General features: G+C 34.5%; 1 long non-coding RNA gene and 1 pseudogene across 1 annotated transcript; both read right to left on the bottom strand.

The window, feature by feature from the left end:
* Nucleotides 1-1,643: 1,643 nt before the first annotated feature.
* Nucleotides 1,644-9,223, bottom strand: LOC116092999. The gene is made up of 2 exons (XR_004119588.1): nucleotides 9,149-9,223; nucleotides 1,644-1,716 (listed from the first exon to the last, which is right to left on the bottom strand). It is a non-coding gene; the product is annotated as an uncharacterized LOC116092999 (long non-coding RNA).
* Nucleotides 9,224-18,351: 9,128 nt separating this feature from the next.
* LOC116094367 lies at nucleotides 18,352-20,188 on the bottom strand (annotated as a pseudogene).
* Between the last annotated feature and the right edge of the window lie 1,500 nt (nucleotides 20,189-21,688).

Below are 21,688 nucleotides of genomic sequence, written 5' to 3'. Positions count from 1 at the left end.
ATTTAGTTGGGGCTAGCTTACTGTTTCAGACATTCTCAGTCTATTATTATCAGGCAAGAAGCATTGCAGCCTGTGAGCAGACATGGTACTGGAAAAGGAGTTGATAGTTCTACATCTTGAGGTAAAGGCAGCAGAAGGAGACTGTCTAAATGGTTGCAGCTTCAGCATTGGAGATCTGCATGCCCACCCCTATAGCAATGTACTTCCTCCAACAAGGCCATACCTACTCTAAGAAGGTGACATCTCCTAAAAGGGGCATAGCTTATGGGACAAGCATGGTTCTGTCAGCTGCCTATAGATTTTGAGATTGTCTGTTTGTAATTCTAGGAAATTTTCAGAAGGTAAATAAGATGCTGAGAGGAAGTGTGTGTTGTTTCTTGGTAGTTGGTTGCTAATGTTCATTGTTCATTTAGTCGTGTACAAAGAAAGGAGAAGAAGAAAAAAATCAGATATCCTGATGTCAAAGATCAAATTTGCCCAAGGAAATCAACATTCTTAATCAATGGGAAGTAGTCTACTGATAACTCTGCCCCCATCCCCTCTATCATTTTTTTCCTCTCCCATCTAGTTGTATGGGGTTGAAAGGGTGGGAAAGGGATAGAGAAAGGTGAAAATAAGAAGAACCTACAAAGTAGTTAACGTCCTGATACAAATATCACCTAACAATCAGAAATGGCATCTCCAGAGCCACAGGACATCTGCCACATATTCCTACTCACCCTGAAGAAAGGTCAAAACCTCACAATGGAATATAGTTAAACCATCATACTTCAATATTTGCATACTTGACAGCAGCATTAATTTTACTGAACTGTGTGCAGGTACCTATAGAAACACAAAGCAAAATACTATGGTTGTTATTGACCAAGGTCCAAAGAAGGAAAACAAACAAACAAAATAACTCTATGAAATAAATTTGTAAAGATTGACACTAAAAAGATTGATAACACTGATAAGAACATGAGAGAATTAAAATATGATTACCATTTTGGCTCAGAATAAATATTTACTAAATTTCAGTTATTAGAAATGAGTGTAACTCAAATAAGAATTGAAAATTTCACTAAAGAGACTACAGTGATGTAAGACTAGATTTCACACTACGTACCACACAGCAAAACGTTAGAAATCTGTGTATTTTATAGCTTGCTTCTTCTTCATTAAGACTTTTTCCCCTACAGCTCCTTGTTCTTCACTTTCTTACTGTAGATATTCTTGAGTCCATGAACTGATTATTTTAAATTAGTTATAATTTTTATTCTTTTACTCTAATCCAGAAAAAAACAGAACAGAAGTTAACACTGCACTCTGAATTTATCATCCCCTAACACACTGGTGGGAAAGGATTGAATTTGCTATTAGGCTATGAGTGGCTTACCATATAAGTCTACACATGACTATGAGTGGCTTATCATATAAGTCTACACGTGACTATGAGTGGCTTACCATATAAGTCTACACATGACTTTTATGAAGCTACTTTCTAAGAAACTGAATAGGCCTAAACCACAGCATATAGAAATCATAATTTCTTTGCAAGCTTGTGGAACAAATTATACCTAAAAACAAAACAAAACAAAAAACAAGTAAACAAAACAAAAACTGTATCAATACCACACGCACAAGAGTTTTTTCTTTTTTTGTTTTCAAAATCATCAGAAGTCTGGGATGTGATTCAGTGGTTGAGCACCTGCTTTCTTTCTTCAATCCTCAACACTGTAAAAATGAATAACATTAGTAATATATAACAGTTATTTCTATTTGTACTTTTAAGAATTTACATGATTTTTTTCTTGAAACAGCATTTGAACTTACAATGCAACCTAAATAATTTGAATACTTCTTGTTAATAAAATATTTTAAAAAGCTGAGCAGATGCTCAGTAGGTAGAATGCTTGCTCAGCAAGCACGGGGACATGAATTTTGGGCTCCCTATATGAAAAGTTAAAAAAAAAGCCTGACTATAATCCCAATAATGGAAACTGGAAACTGAAGGATTCCTGTAACATACTGGTTAACCCAGCTAATCAACTGGTAAGCAGTTGAGGATTTGTCTTTATAAGGAGAAGAGTCATAGAAGAGTGCATTAAAAGCTCAGCTGTGGCCTCCACATGACCAGGAATGGGCAACTAGATGCTCGCAAACATATATACATCATACATCACACACACATACACACACATATGTTTATATATATTGCAAGAGGATAAAATATTAAAATTAAAATTGGGCTGCAAGTATGAGCCACAGTAGCTAATTAATATTTCTTATGTATTCTGTTATTCATGAGATTTCAAATACCAATTTAAAATGGATACAACTTAAGATAAAGTGAGAGTCATTACACAGCAACTCTTAAACAACAGACTGTTGTAATTACTCTGGGGCCTTAAAACCTTCATCAGTGTTTCAAATTTTATTTTTGCCTTTTAAACTTATAAAATAAAAAGTAAATGAAAAAGATTTCACTGCTTTTTTTATGCTCTGTAAATGTTCTGTGATTATAAAATAAATTTTCTTGGTTCATTTACATGTTATTTTATGCTTTTTAGAATTATCAGTCTAAATCACAAATAGAAGCTTTCCTAACCTTTTAATATTTTGTGTGTGTGTATGTGTGTTTGTATATGAATGTACATGAGTGTATGTGGAAAAAAAGTTCACACTTAAGGATCTTCTTCATTGACTCTACACCTAATTTCTGAAGCAGTGCTTCTCCTGAATCTATATCTTGCAATTTCAAGTAAATTGGTGTCCAGTAGGCTTCAGAATTCCTGCTGTCTCCATGCCCCGCAACACTAGTTACAAACACTGCTATGCTTGGCTTATTGTGTGAATGCTAGGGATACAAGCACAGGCCCTCATGTTTATGCACTGAGCATTTTATCCTTGAGTTATCTACCTAACCCAACTTTAAATATTTGAAGGTTAGGTAACATTACATATTGTTTTAAAATAAAATGAATGGCATTCAAAAATGTATTGACAAAATTATTTTTTAAGTCTTTTATACATATGGAAGGGAAGCTGAATGTTATCCTTCAGCTATTCTGGCATAGTGTCAAAATGCCTTCTAAATATTTATTCATCAACAAACTACTCTCAGCCTTAATCAAAGAAAGTTCTTTCCAATGAGAGTGGTCAGTGTAGAGGCTGATGCCTGCACAAGATCCTAAAACAAGAGATTAACAATGTCTTACTACTAAACAAAACATTTGCCACCCCCCTTCTAGATTCAGAGAATGTGACAGAAGAAGTGGTGCAAAGAATATAAACCTGGAAAATACAGAGAATTGTTCATCTACCCCATTTTCCCAACATGTCCCAGCCATTGCAATCATGAACTGATAGTGCCTGCAGATGCCTACACTGGGGCTATGAAAGAATAAGTTTTTCAGCAGTTAGGCATCGGAGGAGAAGAAACAAGACAGATCCAAATCTTAACTACTAAACTACTTGCTACTGGAAATTTCAGAGAGGGGGAGTCACTGCCTTTAGGTGTATACTTACTAGTGACCACAACAGACTCCACTAGATAACTCCACATTCAATGATCATATGGATGCCTCTGATTAAATTAACTGAATGTGTCACAAAACAAATCCTAACATCATGAATCTTGGAAAGCTCTGGTATGGGGGAGGCTTGAAAGGGATGGGAAGAAGAAAAGGGAGCGGAGGGGGAGAACAATTAGTATGTGTCACATATGTATATTTCAAAAAAAAAATCTCATACGTAAAATTTTAAACTGAAAATGTTTATTGTGTTTATTGTTTGGCTGGGGTTTTTGTTCTGTTTTGTTTTGTTTTGCTTTTGCATTCTGTTTCTGAAGATGCACTATCAATTGGTGGGGCTAAAACTGAAGAAACTTACATAAACCTTTGCTCTTTTTTACCCCCGATGTAAGAAGAAAGGCCAATGCTAAGTGACAGAAAGGAAACACAGCAAAGATTCTTACAAGCACAAGAAAATGCACTTTCTACTTCCTAAATAATCTACTTCAGGAAGGAAAATTAGCCTATTTTTAGAACAAAAATATACTGATTTGACATGAATAGCTGTTGGATCAAGTGTAGGGTGAAAGAGCAGGAGAGACACAACTGTGTGGGGAAAAAGGTCAAGGAAGATTCTGATCTGGTCTGGTTCTTTGGTAACATCCTAAATCCCATTTCTTGAACATATAGTCTGTCACAAATGTTATATTTCTATGAAATAACATATAAAAATACTTCTGTAATTTATCAGAAGTTATAAGGCATAATGCCACCGTCTTGTCAAAAAACAAATCTAATAAATAAAAATTTCAAACTGACAATGTTTTTGTGTTCTGTTTCTGAAGCTGTGCTATCAATTGTAAATCAATTATATGTATATTTATGTGTATGTGTATTTGATGTATACATATATCCATATCTATATCCATATCTATATCCATATCTATATCTATATCTATCTATTACAGAGAGAGAGAGAATGATGAGGCAATATGTTTTAGATTCAGGAGATACTAAATGAATGCTTATTGATTTTAATTAGCATGGCTATATTTATATACTTCTAAATTCTGATTAGAAGATAATTTCTGTTTCACCAAAAATAGGAAAAAGGAATAACTTTGGGGACAATCATGATGAGCCCAGAAGAACTGATAAACTTGTCAATGACTTTGACTAGAAGTAATTTACAGAGCTCAGGCCATATATGACACTAGCCTATAGAAAGTAATCTATGAATACAAGGATGGCTCCAGAGATTTAAGATACATAAAATGTCATCATCGCCAAAAGATCATTGTAGTTAAAACAAACCAGTGTCTTTGTACATAGTGTGTATATGGGCAAATAATGTCTGCTACAGGACATAGATAGGGACCAGTGTTATTTCTTACTTCCTGGACTGAAGCAATAATTATTGGGAAACATCTTCTACTCAGTAACATGAATTAATTATTGTGTTGATTCCTCTTGCTTGCATTTATCTTATAATTATATTTTAAATTTTTAACTTTCCTTCCTTTAGATTATCAGTAGTTGTTTTCCATAAATCATTAGGAATACTCATCTCCTGACAATTGAAATCTCAAAAAGTCAGTATAATTACTTATATAGGGAATTTAGCATATTTGGTTGATATAAATTATTTTTAGAAATTCAAAAATCTATTTATACAAAATAATGTATCTTTCTAATAGTTTTTATTTAAGCCAAGATAGACTAAGTACCAAGGAACAAATTTATTCTTTCTCAGGAAAGCAAAAATAATGCCAAACATCATTAGTTATAATTTTTACGATACTAAAGAGTAGAAGATAAAGGCAGTGTTCTCTGAAAGATAGGAATTTAATGACTGTCTCTGCAAATAACTTGAAGAGAAGACTTCTTATTGGAACAGGGATGGGGGAACCCAAACAAAATCAAATGAACTTGTGAAAATTAAGGAAATCATCTGAGAGCCCAGAGAGGAGGAAGGTGACTAAAAGTCAGATATTTGAAGATTGTAGAGAACTAGAGAAAGGGGTGGTGGGACTAGGAAAGCTCAGCTGTGAACCCAGGCATTGTTTTTGAATAGTCAGGACAATTCTGTTCAGTGAATGCCTATAAGGAAATTATTTAAGACAAGAAAAGGCCCTTCAAAAGGTTGAAAGGAAAGATACTTGCAACTCAAAAGTCATGAAATAATGATGCCCACACCAGGAAAAAAAAAACATAGATCATTGAATAGTGGCAGAATACTCAAAACCATCATGCTTAGCTTGTATAGATTAAGGACCTTCATGATGGATACTGTCCTAATCCCATATAACAAACTTCATAGACTAAACCATTGAAATGGTCATTTCCTGGTAACATTCAGTTGGATCATAGGTCAAAGATGTATAATATATAGTAATGACAGGATAGTCAACATTTATAAGCAAACTGAAACTACAGTTAGCACAAATAATTTAAAGTAACTAAGTAACCACAGACTGGAAAATATGAAAGATAGTGATGAGAAGAAGTCACTTGGACCAGAGAATTAGGGTTAAAAAGTATATTTAAAATTGTTACTATCAAATATATCCATAAAGGTAGATACATGGAAGATTTTACTTTCAATAAAAGAAATGAAACCTCCAAATTACAAGCAAATATGGTATTTTGAGAATAAAAACATATATAGATAAACAACTGACAAAAGGGTTCAGAAATTTTATTCATAAAATAAAATTGTAGCAATAGCTGATAAATTAAAAGCTATATCATCACAGCCGGCCTTAGGAAAAGGACAACTAAAACTAAAAGCAATCAGTAGGGAGGGGAGAATTGAATATTTTGATACCATAAAATGTAGTGAATAGGATCATGGGAATTTCCATCTGTCTTTAGTCATAGTAGTAGTAGTAGTAGTAGTAGTAGTAGTAGTAGTAGTAGGAGTAGTAGAAGTAGTAGTAGTAGTAGTTGTTGTTGTTGTTGTTGCTGCTGCAGTTTGATGTTTTAGTTTTCCCTGTTTTTATGTTTTGTTTTATTTTGCTTTGCTGAAAAGATTGGCATCACATTATTAACAATCACCAAAAGATATAGATTCTATGACACAGATATTCCTAACTAAATATGCTACATTAAATCTTACAGCTAAACATCAGGAGGCTTACAGCAAGTTTTTAAAGGATCTAAGTATTAAAAACAAAATTTTAAACCTGAGAGAATACAAAAAATGTATAATGAAGTAGGTGAAATTGTATACAAATGCGTTGAAAAGTTATAGATTAATGGAAGTGAATATGCTGATGCCATAGATACCAGCTTTCAAAAATTTTCAAAAGTAATTTGCATCAAAAGACATGTTGCAAAATATGTAACTTTCTACGTAAACAACATTAGTCAGCAATTTAGGCAGATGTGGTAAAACCACCATGTAAGGATATATTATATGTGCAATGGCTACCGATGGTGATTGTGGTAGTTTGGGTGAAGTGATGTGCCAGTATAGAGACATTAGGACCTCCAAACTCCTGATAATATGTCCCTAAATCAGCTAAAGACAAGGAAATATGCACCCAAGATTCACACTTGGCCATTTTGGGGCAGTACTTATTAGAGAAAAGTCACAGTGATGGAATCAATAAAAGGATTCATGTTCTGTATTTACTTGTCACTAGTAGGGAATCTACACAGTCATCTACAGCCCAGGCATCAATCTCCAGGAGACAATTACCAACACTTGGCATTTGGTCCTTCAAGCATCATGATTAGAGAAGATATTGTGCACTCCCTGATACCAGTAGGGGCTACTGCTCAGTGTTAGTTGCTTGTTTTGAGTATCCCTGAGAGCACTCTGACACATAGCAAGTCTATTGGCCAACCGGCGACTATCCTTGGTGTTTAAGACCAACTTCAGTCTCAAAGCATTCTCAGGGTGACCTCATTAGCACAAAAACTACATCCAGGGTTGACACAGCTCATTTAGAAAGAACAACTAGACAAAAGTGGAACATAAAACCCAAAAGGCAAGGGTAGTATATTTAAAGACTTTCCAAGAACAATGGACTTTGATGGATTAGGTTTTGTTTTAGTTTTGGCAGGTGTTGCTGTCTATGTACTGTGTTCCATGACATAAATGGTCCATCCAAGAACTGAATGGCATTAGTTGTACTAACATCTGGGAACCTACTAATATCTGGGTACCTGTTACCAATGTTACAGTTAGTGTGCAAGCCTTGTACTTGTGACTTTATGCCAATTCAGATAGCAAATTTTCCTATGTCATGTTGTAGACTTACAAGAACCAACCCTGCCCCTAAAGAAACAAGTGGCTTCAAAGCTGAGAAACTCACTAGGAACCATCATACAAGACCATCTTTGCTTCTAGGAATTCAATAAGGTAGCAACTCTATTTTTTTTCTCAGAAATCAACATACATTTGATAAGTCTATGGCATATCACTCTGACATATGCAACAATTGTCAGAAATTCCTAAAGTCTGTAAAGCAAATCTTAACGTTTGACAGTTCTACAATAGAGAGGATTTTAATAACCTACTCACAATGATGACTAAGCAATCCAGGCAGAAATTTAACTTGAGAGCTACTTAGTTAATTGAGAGCTAACTTGAACAAGGTTAAATACCAAGTGGACTAGTAAACTGGTATAGCAAATTTTTCATTCAACAATGGAGACATACACTTTCTCAAACACAGAAGAACCTATTAGAAAGATAAATGGCATGTTCTCATCATCTTATATGTAACAGCTACAGCATGGAAACAATCTAAGGGCTTCTTCATAGAAGAACACATCACAAATGCATACAGTCTATATCCACATCCATTGAGACTGAATTGATCCTTTTAAAAGGAGGAAGTTTTACTATTTTTGATAAAAGGGAGAAAACAGAAGTCATTATGATAATTAAGTGAACAAGTGGCATGAAATCAACCAACCGACAAATTATCTTCTTTATATATAAGATATAAAATGCTTTAACTCGTTGAAGCACAAAACGTCATGAATTGTCAGTGAGAGAAAACTGAGTAAGGGAAAGGGCAGATTCTATACATTAGAGTTAACACAGTTTGCAATTCACACCGAATACATTAGAAAGTACTAAATCTATTTTGTTTTTAATAACTAATGTTATTAATATACCAGTGGCTGATAATGTTGTAGTATACCTAAAAATTCTAAGTTGGACTACAAGTGTTCACACCAGAAGCAACACTAAAATATTAAGTAGAAATAATAAGAAACTAAAATTTCTAAAATAGTAGTGTCATTATTTAAATTAATTATAATTATCTCCAAATTCATAAGGATATTAAATTATCAAATCATATACTTAATTTGAGACATTTTGTTAGTTAAATGCATATTAATAGTTTAAGAAGAAACTCCTGTTGAATTATTTCACATTGTTCTTAAAGTGTGATAAAATATTCTTTCACAGCACAGACATGATTCATTCTGTAATCATTCAACCCATGTACAAAGCCTATTTCACCTTTTCTAACAATAGCAATAGTCACATTCTTGAACAACATTTTATTGTACTCTGAAATTTTCTATACATAGTGGAAGTTTTGCTCAGTAGGAAATGGCTACACTACAAAATATTTTGTAGACATTTTCACTGTTGATAATCCTATAGCAAATGATGTAACTCTACCTACCACTTTAGGAGGGATATTCCATGGTACATAGTCCATATTTCCTGCCATGTCAGTGCAATACGGGCTTTAGAGAGATAAAAGCCTGGTCCTATAATAGTGGAAATTTAGGGAAACATCAGAGAAATAAAACAAATCAATCAATCAATCAAACAAACAAACAAAAAAACCCAAAAACCAAAACCAAAAACAAAATAAAAATAACAAGAAAACTCACCTGTGTTCATTGTGATAACAGCCTAGGACTGAAGTGGAAAAGGAGCAAAATCTTCTGATAAGAGGCCATTTACATAAAGGATTTACTATTTACCATTTAGGTAAAAGACTTACTTTGTAGATTACATGAAAAAACATTAAATGATGTCATTGCATTCATGTACTCTACATGTAGATAGTTGAGGTTAAGTAGGTTCATAGGGTTTAGCGTTGCCTAATGAAAAAGTTGATAAAAATGGAAGAGGAAACAGAAGAATTTGCTTTGGCCATGTGAGGACACAGAGAGAAGGTGGCAGATGAAGAGACTCAAAATTGAGAAAAAGTAGCTGTCATTAAGCGAAACATTATATGCTTTTATTTTATTGCAGTAGTCTAAGATGACAAATGCACAATGAAGAGAAGTTCTAGAAAGTTCTCTGGCCTAAAGTTTTGAGAGATGTGGGGACTGAGAAGCTTTTGAGATTTAAAAAAAAAAAAGATCTTCTTAGTGATATTTGAATTCTGTTTTAAATATTGTTGCAAGTAAAAATTTGAATATTGGACTGGAAATAGAGAAAAATTTTACTATCAAATTTTATTATCAAAAACTTTTTATAGGAGCAAAATAAGCATTTCCGAACTAGAATCTGAGCTGAACAAGACAGAACTTGAATAAGTACACTCTTTATTGCTGTGTCCTAAAATATACCTGAACCTAAAGTTGCCTTAGAAATGAATATAACAAAGTTGTGTTTCCTCAAGCAGAACGAATCCAAAAAGAATGAGAGCATATATTTATGTGGATGAAGATAGCAAGGTTAAACACTCTTATCAGGAACACCACCCTCAAGTTGGAATGTAATGAAGTAGTGAGATTGGTGAAAAACAAATGTGTTTCAAAAACAGATGGAAAGGAAACCTATTGTCTCAGGGAAATTATGAATGGTCATGTAAGGTGTCAGGAGTTGACTCTGAAGCCATAGGATTCAAAGGCTGCCTTCTATTTGCTGGCCAAGTTATCTACAACCTCTTACAAACTTTAGTTTAGGAGAGAATTCAGCAGGAAATAGTGAAGGGTACCTTCCAGTAAACTTCTCAGAATCCAAAGTAATTACCATAAGCTCCTGAGAAATTGCTACATTAATGCTTTATATGTGACAAATTGTCAGCTGAATCAATTTAAGCTGGTGTCAGATCTGTTGGAGACTCACACAGTAGAGTTCAGGTGATAACACCTGCATTGATTTTTTTTTTTCTTGTTTTGCCCATGGTTGGCTTCAGGGGAATTGGCATGGGCATTAATCAGTGTTTGTAGTTCAGGGGTTGGGAAGTCCTCTCCTCTATTCATCCAGCACAGGAGAGTGAGAGAATAAGCGCTCAACCTTAGGAAGCCAAAATTAATGAAAAGAGAGAGGAACCATTAGGAAGTACTTGAACCCACAATGATAGAGAGAGACTGGGATTGTAAAGACCCAAAAGATGCAAGCTTTTGTTTAAGAGACACTTAAATGCAAAGTTACAAAATATGTATACAGATCAATTAACGACTATCATTTTTAAAGTATAACATCTCACATTTCCAATTACTATTTAAAACAAAAATTTAAGAATGCTTTCAATTAAAAATAAATCTTAAGTGGCTGCATCCATATCCATCCCCCTCCCTTCTGAAGGCCTCTAGAAACAAGACCAGAAAAAACACCTCTTCTATCTAAGTCTAAGCAGAGAGCTACAATAACACACTTACAGGATGTGATGAATGATTCTTTGTGAGCAAACACACCATTCTTTGAATTACTATCTTTTCTGCCTTTTTTTATCATCTTCTTTCAAGAAAATGATTTTTAACATTACCTAAGAGTCAATGTTTTTCTTAGATCTGGGTAGATTTGTTACAAATAGAAAAAAAAATGAGTGAAAGTAAAATTTCATTTGATCTTTGGCTCCATCTGTCTCGGTTTAGGCCTGGTGTTGGAAATTTGAGGTCTCCCTTATGCAGCAATTGCCCTGAAGGTCAAAGTAACAATATATATTTCTTGGCAGTAAATATCTCCTGCTGTCCCAGCACAGTGGGGCTTTTCATCTTTAGATTACCTCCTTATCTACAGGCAGTCCTGCTAGCAAATTTGCTCACAAACAATTTAATGTCGTAATTTAAAAATATTTAAGAGTTTGAAACTAAATTAAGCCGTGACTATAGAAAAACTTTCTAATTTACTTATTAAAGAAACAAAGTCTCATCTTAAATAAAATAGAATTGGAAGTTACATGGGACATTTGGTGTAGAACTAACACTTTAGAGTAAACAATGTCAGACCCCACTAACTAAATATTTTATGTCTCCCCAAAGGGATTAAAGTAAATTAATCTGAAGCCTTTAATTCAAACTATATAACGTCAGAAAAAGAGAATCTGCTTTAGCTATCCAGTCATCCATTGTTTCATTTGTGCTGATGAGGTTTTAACAACTCCATTGTTTGGGGATTGTGAGATGGCTCAAGGGTGTTAAGGTGCTTGCTGCCAAGCCTGAGGACCTGAGTTCCATCCCCAGGACCCACATGGCAGAATGAGATAAAGGATTCCTGCCAATGTGTGCTTGGCACCCACAAAATCATATAAATGTTTAAAAAGGAATTCCATTGTCTTAGAAATTTCATCTGGGATCTTAAAATGCTGTATAACAAGGTTATAACAAGGCTATACAATAGGATTAAAGAACACTGAAGAACATAGTTTGAACTAGCTTCTCAAAACGAGCCTTGATGTTTTTTTCCTCCAAAAACCTGAACAAAAATATATAAGAGGGCTGGTGGGAGTCTGCAATCTTTACCATTTCCTGAGCATAAAAAATAGCTTGTCTCAGGATGGTCTCCATTTCAACTCCAGAAAATAGGGAAATACCTAAACTCCAAGCCTTTTTCCAGAAACATTTTTCATAAATTATATTGGAAGATTTTTCCTTCGAGTTGTGACAGCAATAAAACAAGCAAGAAAAATTAACTCCACACAAAATTTTAATCATCCCCATAATTAAATGTACATTCTGATTACTCTTAAAGTAGACATAAATTAATTTACAAGAAAGCCAAATACTCAGACTGTCAATATTTCACATGACCGTGATGTTGGCTATCATAGTGTTTATCAATGCATTATGAGCATATTTTCAAATATATCCTATAAAAACAAATATTGAACTTACAATTTGAACTATTTTCTTATTACCTGACCAATGGATTTCAGATTACAAATTACACAGATTTTTTTTTCCTAAATGCTGTGACATTAATCCAGAAATATTGTTGAATCAATGTCAGTATATCTGGTAAATTAGTGTTTATAATTATCCTATAAAATGCATATTTTGTCTTTAAATCATAGCCTTAATAGTAAATTAGTAGTCCCATTACAAAAAAGTATTGTGTTACTCGTAAGTAATATGGACTTAGTAAAATACTGAAAGATTATCACAATTTCATAGCTATCTAGAAAGAAATAATTTTATGTGGAAAATTTCCCCCTAAAATAGCATTTTCATTTAGGATTAGGAAATAGTTGTTTTAATTAACATGAAACTAAATAAATCACACCATTCTATTAAATATAGGAAAGCTTTGGAAAATCTTTGTCATAATTTTGCATGTGATAGGATAGTGAATAGGATAGGATAGGATAGTGAATGTTTGTGCTTCTTCATCCCTTCAAATTAATGATTTAAATTTTCTTGATTACATGGTTGTTAGGATAAATGTGGTGTAGGGTGCAGGGTACTTTTGGTGGACCTATTTCAAGATTTATTTTTCTGAAGCATTCTGTCTCCTACTCTGGTTTAATCTGCTGACATCCTATGTCAATTATTTATCAACTTTGTGCCACTTTGTGTCACTTTGAAATTTTCTAGAATTGTATATGAGTAGAAACATACTGTCTTAGTTGCTTTTTTAATGGTGTGGTTATCACCAGGACTAAAAGCAACATATGGAAGAAAAGACTTACATCTTACAGTCTGTACTTCTAGTTGAACTACTTTATATCATTCCCACTATGATAGACTGTGACCTTTGACCCCAAATAAACCTTTCTTCCCAAAAGTTGTTTATATAAGGCATTCTATCACAGGGACATAAGAATGTCCAGTTGTGGCAGCACTATAATTTAGTGGTTCTTTCTTCTCTATAGCATTTCCTACATACATTTGTTGAAAGTAAATTGGGAGAGCTATAATTCTGTGTCCTCTCAATATTCATATATTGAACCTGTTCCCCAAATTAGTTGTATTAAATAGTAATGCCTCTGGGAACTGAATAGTCATGGAATCTTCATGATAGTGCTAAAATGCACCATAGGTGGTTCCTTTCCTTATCCTGTTGATGCTTCAGGAAGGTACCATTCATGACCAGGAAGCGAACATTCAACACAGACCAGCATCTTTCAAATTTACCTGCATTCCTGAATGATGTGTGTGTGTGTCTATGTGTGTGTGTGTGTTTCCTGATAACTTTCCTATCTATGATAGGTTGTTACAAGAATAGAGTTGGACTAAAACAGTAAATTTTTTAATGTAGTCCCAATTTCTATTCTGTTTGATTATTTTTATATTTATCTATCATGAAGCATGACAAGAACAAAGCTTTATTTTTGGCAGTTCTGTAATAATTCTCAAAATAAAGTAGATCTAGTTCTCAAACTAAGTTTTGGTAGATTTTATGTGCTCACATGTGTGTGTGTGGGGGGGTCTGTATCTGTGTATTTATGTGTGTGCTTTCTGAAACAAAGTAACATTTAACCCATGCTTGAACACACTATGTATCTGAAACTAGCCTTGATATCTTGATCCCTTTGAATTTAAGTGATGAGACAACAATCGATAGCTACCACTGATTTTTAGGGTTTTTTTGTTGTCGTTGTTCACGTGTAAAAGACTGTTTTATTATACAAATTTAAATATATCTTTGACATGTAATGTTCTAAAATTCTAGATTTATAAATGAGGACATTTTAGAAAATGCCATTGAATTTGACTCAAAGATCAGCAGGATATTTTAAACGAACATAATACTTCACTATGTCATTTTAATCCTTTAGACATATTAATAAGTTCATTCATACTCAAAGTTGCTTTAATTTTCCAAGAATATTTCCATTTCTGTAAAGCTTCATAATCTCTATGCCCACATCCATGGGGAAAATATTATTAGAACTTTGACAGAGATTAAACTAAATATATTGCTCAATTCATAGAAATTAGCATTTGAAAAATAATGATTCCTTTAATGTTTCCTTATATTGGGCTTCTTTAACTTTGCTCTATTATATAGTATCTTTGTCATGTTATACCATTTATAAATATATTGCCAGATTTTAAATACATAGATTGTGCTTGCTACAATGCTTAAATTGGCTTTGTCATTATCTCTTTTTACAGAAATTTAATGATCTTCACTGAGTTGGTTAAGTCTATTCTTATATATTTTATTTTATTGGAGGGTATTATGAACAGGAATCTGTCTATGATCTCTTTCTCTGTATGTTTGTTATTCATATATAGAAAAGCTATTGACTTGGGCAAGGTGATTTTGAAGTTGGAGGTTGGGTGAGAGCCCAGAGATCATGGAGGTTACTATGAGATTGTGTCTCTTAGTGAAATCAGAAGCTGGACTCACAAGGTTTTATCAATGTGATTCCATTAATAAGCTGAAGAAGGACAATAATCATGCTACCCAGATGAGAAAAGCTCATGAAGTCTCAGTGTTACACATCTAACTACAGGCAACTGAGGAATCTGAGAGTGGAAGAAAAGAGTCTTTCCCAGGAAAGGGTACTCCAATTTGTTGTCCAATAATAATTTGTCAGTCCCAAAAACAAACGAATGCAACTAACATTATATGTTACTTGCTATTATATTAAACTTGCTTTTGTCCAAGAGCAAGTACTTTTTTAAAATTAATTATTTTATTTACATCCCAAATGTTTCTCCCTCTCCCTGTGCCCTCTAGCAGAGTTCTTCCTCTGTCTCCATTGCCTCTGATAATGTGGGCAATGTTCCCTTCCCCAAACCACCCTCCAACCCTAGGACATCAAGTCTCTACAGGATTAGGTTCATCCTCTCCCACTGAGATGAGCCCTCTGTTGCATATATGTTGGAATCTCAGACCAGCTGTGTATACGCTTTGATTCCTAGCTCAGTCTCTGGGAGCCCCTAGGGGTCCACCTTAGTTGACACAGTTGAGCTCCCTGTGGGGTAGCCATCATCTTCAGGACCTGGGAAAGCACCAATCCCTGACATTTGCAGTCAGAGTCTAACATGGCTGTCCTCTGAGAGGCTTCCAGCAGCAGACTCAAACAAATGCTGACACCCACAGCCAAACAGTGCATGGAGCTTGGGGACACTTATGGAAGAATAGTAAGGATTGCAAGTCCCAAGGGGGATAAGAACTCTACAGAAAACCAACAGAGTCAACTAACCTAGGCCCTTGGGTCTCTCAGTGACTGAATCACCAACCAAAGATCATATAGCTTGGTCTTCATGTGAGTACCGGTTGGTGCTATTCCAAAAGCTGTTGCCAGCAAATGGATGGAACTAGAAAATATCATCTTGAGTGAAGTAACCTAGACCCAAAAGGGCATGCTTGTCAGAAGCCTAGCATGGCTGTCCTCTGAGAGCCTCTACCAGTAGCTGAGTGACACAAATGCAAATACAGCCAAGCATTGGACAGAGGTCGGGGACTCCTATGGAACAATTCTGTTTTAATGAAGAAAAGGGGCAATGTGTTTGAAATATCTGGGATATCTAGGATATTTGGGATATCTGAGATGTTTGAGAGGAAGAAAAGCCAGGGGAAATGAAATAATTCTGTTATTCTCAAAATATATAACAAGAATTTTAAATGACATGATCTTTTAAATTTCTGAGTATCTACTGTTAGTATGTAGAGTCAGTTACTTTTCACATTAAACATTCTATAAACTTGCTCAACCTTGGTATTTTTCAGTGACCTTCTTTGTGAAAGCTTCAGATTCTGACAATCCTTTTAACTTCATCCTACTTACTAACTTATTAGAAAACCAACACGTTATAAAATCCCTATGTTGGTCCCAAAGAATAGGAGAAAATATTTATTGACTGAATGAATTTCTATAAAGTAACATGACTAAAATCGTAGATGGCAGTGTAAGGATCTTTTGAAGATAGCAGGAAACACTATGGTGCAGAAAGTCTTCCTGAAATTAGAAAGAGTTCACAAGTTTTATTTGTATCATAATTTAGAAGGTTGTAAAATTAATTTATTTAACTTTTAATTGCATCTATTACTATGTTATAAAGTTATATTCTTCAAAGCAAAAATATTAGTTCTCAATTTGTGAGGAAGCATAAGTTATTGAAAGTAGAGGTAAGTGTGTAAACTCTGGCCTTCTTTTCATGGGATTCCTTTCAGGAGTGACTGCACACTGAGTATCTGAAAGAAAACCCTCCAACACCTCTATGCCATCGTTTCTTTGAAAATAAAACCACCTACACTCACCCCATGGACCACCATATGGGTTAACTCACTAAAACAAAAACAAAAAAAAACCAAAAACACAGTTGACAAACATTTTTTTAAACAATGTCCAATTCTCTAAAATATTATTTCTATGGGATGTTCAAATGCTCTGTCTATTGCTTTGTTCAGAAATATTTAAGGAAAATCATTCATGAAATTCTTGACTCTTAAAACTATACAGCAAACAGATACTTTCTGTCTTTGTAGAACAATCAAAACAAGTTAGAGGATGAAGTGGAAAGTAAAAACCAAAAAGAACCTTTCATGGTCTAAATATCTTCCCATCAAAGAATAGATGTGCAATAATATTAATATTTATATTTACTATAAAATATAATGTATTATACAATTACATATTAATTATATAATTATATATTATAGAATATATTAATATATTTATATTATGTATTGATCATATATATGATGTTTGCATTATATTATATTAACACATTTATATACATATTACAGTATATCACATAGCATATTATAAATATTATGTACATTTTATATAAATCTAATATGTATTGTATAGAAATATTAGATTTATACATATATAAATATGTATTTATATATAATTATATTATGTAGAATATTGTATAATATATATTAGATTAGATAACATTACATATACTAAGACTAGGATTTTAATTCTAGCTTTTATTTTTCCTCACTTACACTGTGACTGAAACCACAGCCCAGGACTTGACTGCCTTTATTTTATGCTTAAAATACATATAAAATGGAGGAATAGGGGGAGATTAGGTGAAAAGTAGACTATGCCAAAACGAATACTTGGAATCCTAGCCAGCATTAAGACCAACGGAAAAGGGTCAACTAATGTCTGAAGGAAGTAACTTCAAGAAGTCTAATTAAAGTCCAAATGAATGGTTTCTCATTAGCTTCAGACCTTCTGTGTAAAGTGATCTTCAAAACACCTGGCATTCACAGTCATCGGGTATATTTCCACATGGTACGTGAGTCTGAATATGTGTTCTCCATGCCTGTGGTGTAGACGCAGCTTCTATTGGAACAGAGTGGAGAACTTAGGGGATACCGGCAAGGTCAGAGTCAGATCGATCGCTGGATTTCACCTCTACTGCACCAGTTCTTTCCAGAGCCTGGCTAGCTCCTCCCTCTGCTGCTCCTCTTCCTGCTGCCTGACTTTCTCCAACTTCTGCAGTTTCCAGGCCTCCCTTTCAGGCATTTGCTTCTCCATCTCCTGCCGACTCTTTGACTCTCTTCTTGGTGACCAACTGAAAAGGTTCCTGAACTAGAGAATCAGAAAGGTTCTCAGCAACTTATTTTTTCTCTTTCTTGGGAACAAAGGGCTCTTGGAAGATGAGGGTGTTTGGACGAGCCTTGAAGCAAGCTGCTTCCTTCTGTTGCTTCTGTTCTTCCTCCAGCCTTGTAGGCACCTCTCTTGTCTGTCTCCAGGGAGAAAGGCTCAGCTTGAGTCTTTCTTATTCCTCAGATGGTATCCATTAGAGTTTCTTTTGTGGAAGACTTCAACCTGCTGTGCAATGGGCACATAAGTAGAAGCTGCTTCATCATTTTTTTTTTCTTTCCTTTGGACAAATTGAAAGGCTGAATGACTGTACAATCTCTTGTCCCTCGGTCAGGAGTAGAAGAATGCTTTCAAAGTTCGGACATGAAGTTCACTTCCTTATACTCTTCCTAGTTCTTGGGATGTTGTTTGATTTGCTCATCTCTAAGGAAATAAAAGTCAACTGTTTTGGTAATCTGGCTCCTTAATTTCTTCACAGGTTGTCCTGGCCCAGCAAGAGCGAGCTTCTTGAACTCTTCGTTTTTCCTCCGCATCTTCACCACTTCCTGCTGCATTCTCAGCCTTTTCTCTATCCCCTGCTCTTCAGTACTCTACAGAACCTTCTCCTTTGCAGGTGGCACACTAGGCACAGTGTGTTTCCCCTTGGCTTTCTCCAGGGTTTCTCTTTCATCCTTTCTTGAAGTAGCTGGTGCACTGCCTTCCTCCTCTTCCTCTGGTTTCTTTTTAATGAGAAACTTTCATTCTTTTGTTGGGGGGAAAATCAGTGGCGGAAGCAGTGCATCTCTTGGCTTTCATTTCAACACAGACACCATATTTTTTTTCTCTTTCTGCTCCAAGTCTGTCTGAGCAGAGAGTCTAACAGGTGTTCTCTGAGGCTGGACAAGAGTATTTCCTGACACAGCTCTCTTAGCACTCAGACAACAGTCATTTGATGGGGTAGATTGTTTCTGAAGATTTTGCTTTTCTGTCTCTTTATAGTAAGTGTTGTCAACTGACTTCAACAGAGTGACAGAGCCTTGTTAACATTTGCCTTTTTTCAAGGAATTCTTCCCCTGAAATGTGCTCCTAGTCTACTCTGCTGAAGAAACTTATTCTCTAAGTTGGCCTTCTCATCAAACCATGAGTCTATATTTTCAGTACCCTCTTCAGCATCCAAAGATGAAACCTTGATAAAGTCTGTGGGGTTATCAAAAGAGTGAGCAGTCGGGACTTGTGACACTGCCCCGACTTAATGCAGAAGAACAAGCTTTTTCCAGGATTCTAATACTTTCCTCAATAGATTGTCTTCTGACCTATAGTAAAGAGTCTACCTCGTACAACCCTGCCTCAAAGCCACAATCACGTTCTCAAGTCTCTTAAATTCTTGCAGTCTGAAAGACACTTTTCATGAAGAACCTTCATGCTACTTTCCTGGCTTCAACTTGTGACAATTCTACAAGTCCAACACCTCATGACTGCTCCGGGACTCAGCTGGTACGCTTCTAATTCTAGCTTTTTAGATGTTATTTTAATACATTTTTTCTCATTGAATTATAGGTTTGGTATTTCATACAGTTTGGAGAATGATCTTTAATAGACATGTACTTTTCTTTTGAATTAGAGTATATTCAGTAGACCGAGGTTTAAAATATCATCACATCAGGTACTCAGTCATCCAGCAGAATCCTACTGAGGAGGGCCCTTGATGACTGCCAGCTAGAGGGTCCTATTTAGTGTGCATTCTCTAGCAGGGTGAGACGTCCATGTAAAAGAACAAATGACAGGGTACAAATGACAACATTAAATTTCATGTTCATGATAGCATGCAGAATCTTACTTGGGAAGTTGTGTCAGTCAGCTGTAATTCCTGTTCGAGCTTTCTCTCCATGACTGACCTTCTAGCTTCCCTTGTCCAACGCTTTTTAAATTACAGAATAAAGAGCAGCAATGTATGTTGGAAATGTTTTCTTTCCTAGCTGCTCTTAAGGGTCCAATGTTTTTACCCTTGTGCTGTTTTCTGTTATCTTCATTTCTTGTCATGGAGGTCAGGATCACCTCTTTACGAGGTCTTGGAGAATGCTATAAGACAAGCATTCCTGGGTCAGAAATGGAGATAGGTGTCAACCCTACTTTCAGATCAGCTTCACATGAACTAAAACAATAAGAACAATTTACCAAGATAATGTACATTTCACATACCCCTAAAATTCTTATTCACTCTTAGAAATAGATAGCGATTAACATCATTATAAAATCATTCATGATGAAGATATATAACAACTTGTAGATAAATTTATGGACCAATTAGAATACAAGAGATATATGGCAGAGAAGCTTTGGAGGAGGTTGAAAAATGATAAGTAGGAATTGAAGACTGACAAAACAGTTAGAAATTATTTGTCAGCTCTCTTATTATTTTTTAAGTCAACATATAACATAAAGGGTATTATGAGGATAGTTCATGCATGTGATGATATACTTTTCTCCAATTGATTCACTTTTCCCATCAACTGCCAATACAGTCCATTCACTTCCTGTAGGTCTTTCTTCAAAAACCAGTAGTTAACCCTTCAACTTTCCTTTCATATGGATTCCATTATGGCTTCTTTCAGCATTGTCCTTGTCCCACTTTAGATCCTATACTTCCCTTTCTTGGTCCTCCTTTTAGTATTCAACACACACACACACACACACACACACACACACACACACACACGCCTGAATGCAGGCATACAGGCACACATGCCTGCACAATTGAATTAGTAAATATACTAACAAAAAGAATAAATAGTTCTCAAACAAAGAAATGGAAATGGTCAGAAAATGCTTGAAAGTGAATTTAAAACCCTTATTATTAAAATGTACATTAAAACTGCTTTGATATTGTATGTGAATTCATTTTAATATAATTTCATATAGCTACATTATCACCCAATAAAAATATTTCTAAAACCAAAAATATTAAATTAATTTGCAATTACTTGAATAAGACTTCACAGAGAAAAAGGATAAAGTGAAACTCCTTAAATTGAATACTGAAAGTGTTCATGAAAATATATTTTCTAATTTCTACTCTTAATTATTCATTTTTCTTTCTTAATGAGAATATTTTCTGTGGTAATTCATTTGTAAAACATATGTGAAAGGCTACCAGATTTAGATATTTATTCCTACTAGAATTACTAGGTTTTATATACAGATACATTATATATTCAAAAGAATGAGAAGAAAAATTATATTCAAACAATTTGTATGGATTTTAGCTATTTGATAGTCCTCATTTTAATGATACCTCATACTTGTATTAAATATTTTTTTTGAAAACATAAAAATTTACTCTGATTTTCAATAAAGTATTTGATAGTTATTAGCATTACAAATATCAAGTTTGAATGGTGGCCACATATATATATGTTCAGTCAAACTTCATGTGTATATATAATTTTGATATACAAATATGCAGTACTAGAGAAACAGTGCAAAAAATTTTTCTTTTCTTTCTTTCTTTATTTATTTTTCGAGACAGGGTTTCTCTGTGTA

Source organism: Mastomys coucha, unplaced genomic scaffold (genome assembly GCF_008632895.1).
Source record: "Mastomys coucha isolate ucsf_1 unplaced genomic scaffold, UCSF_Mcou_1 pScaffold16, whole genome shotgun sequence".
NCBI lineage: Eukaryota > Metazoa > Chordata > Mammalia > Rodentia > Muridae > Mastomys > Mastomys coucha.
Note: the sequence above shows the minus strand (reverse complement) of the source record. Positions and strands in the feature narration are given on the sequence as shown.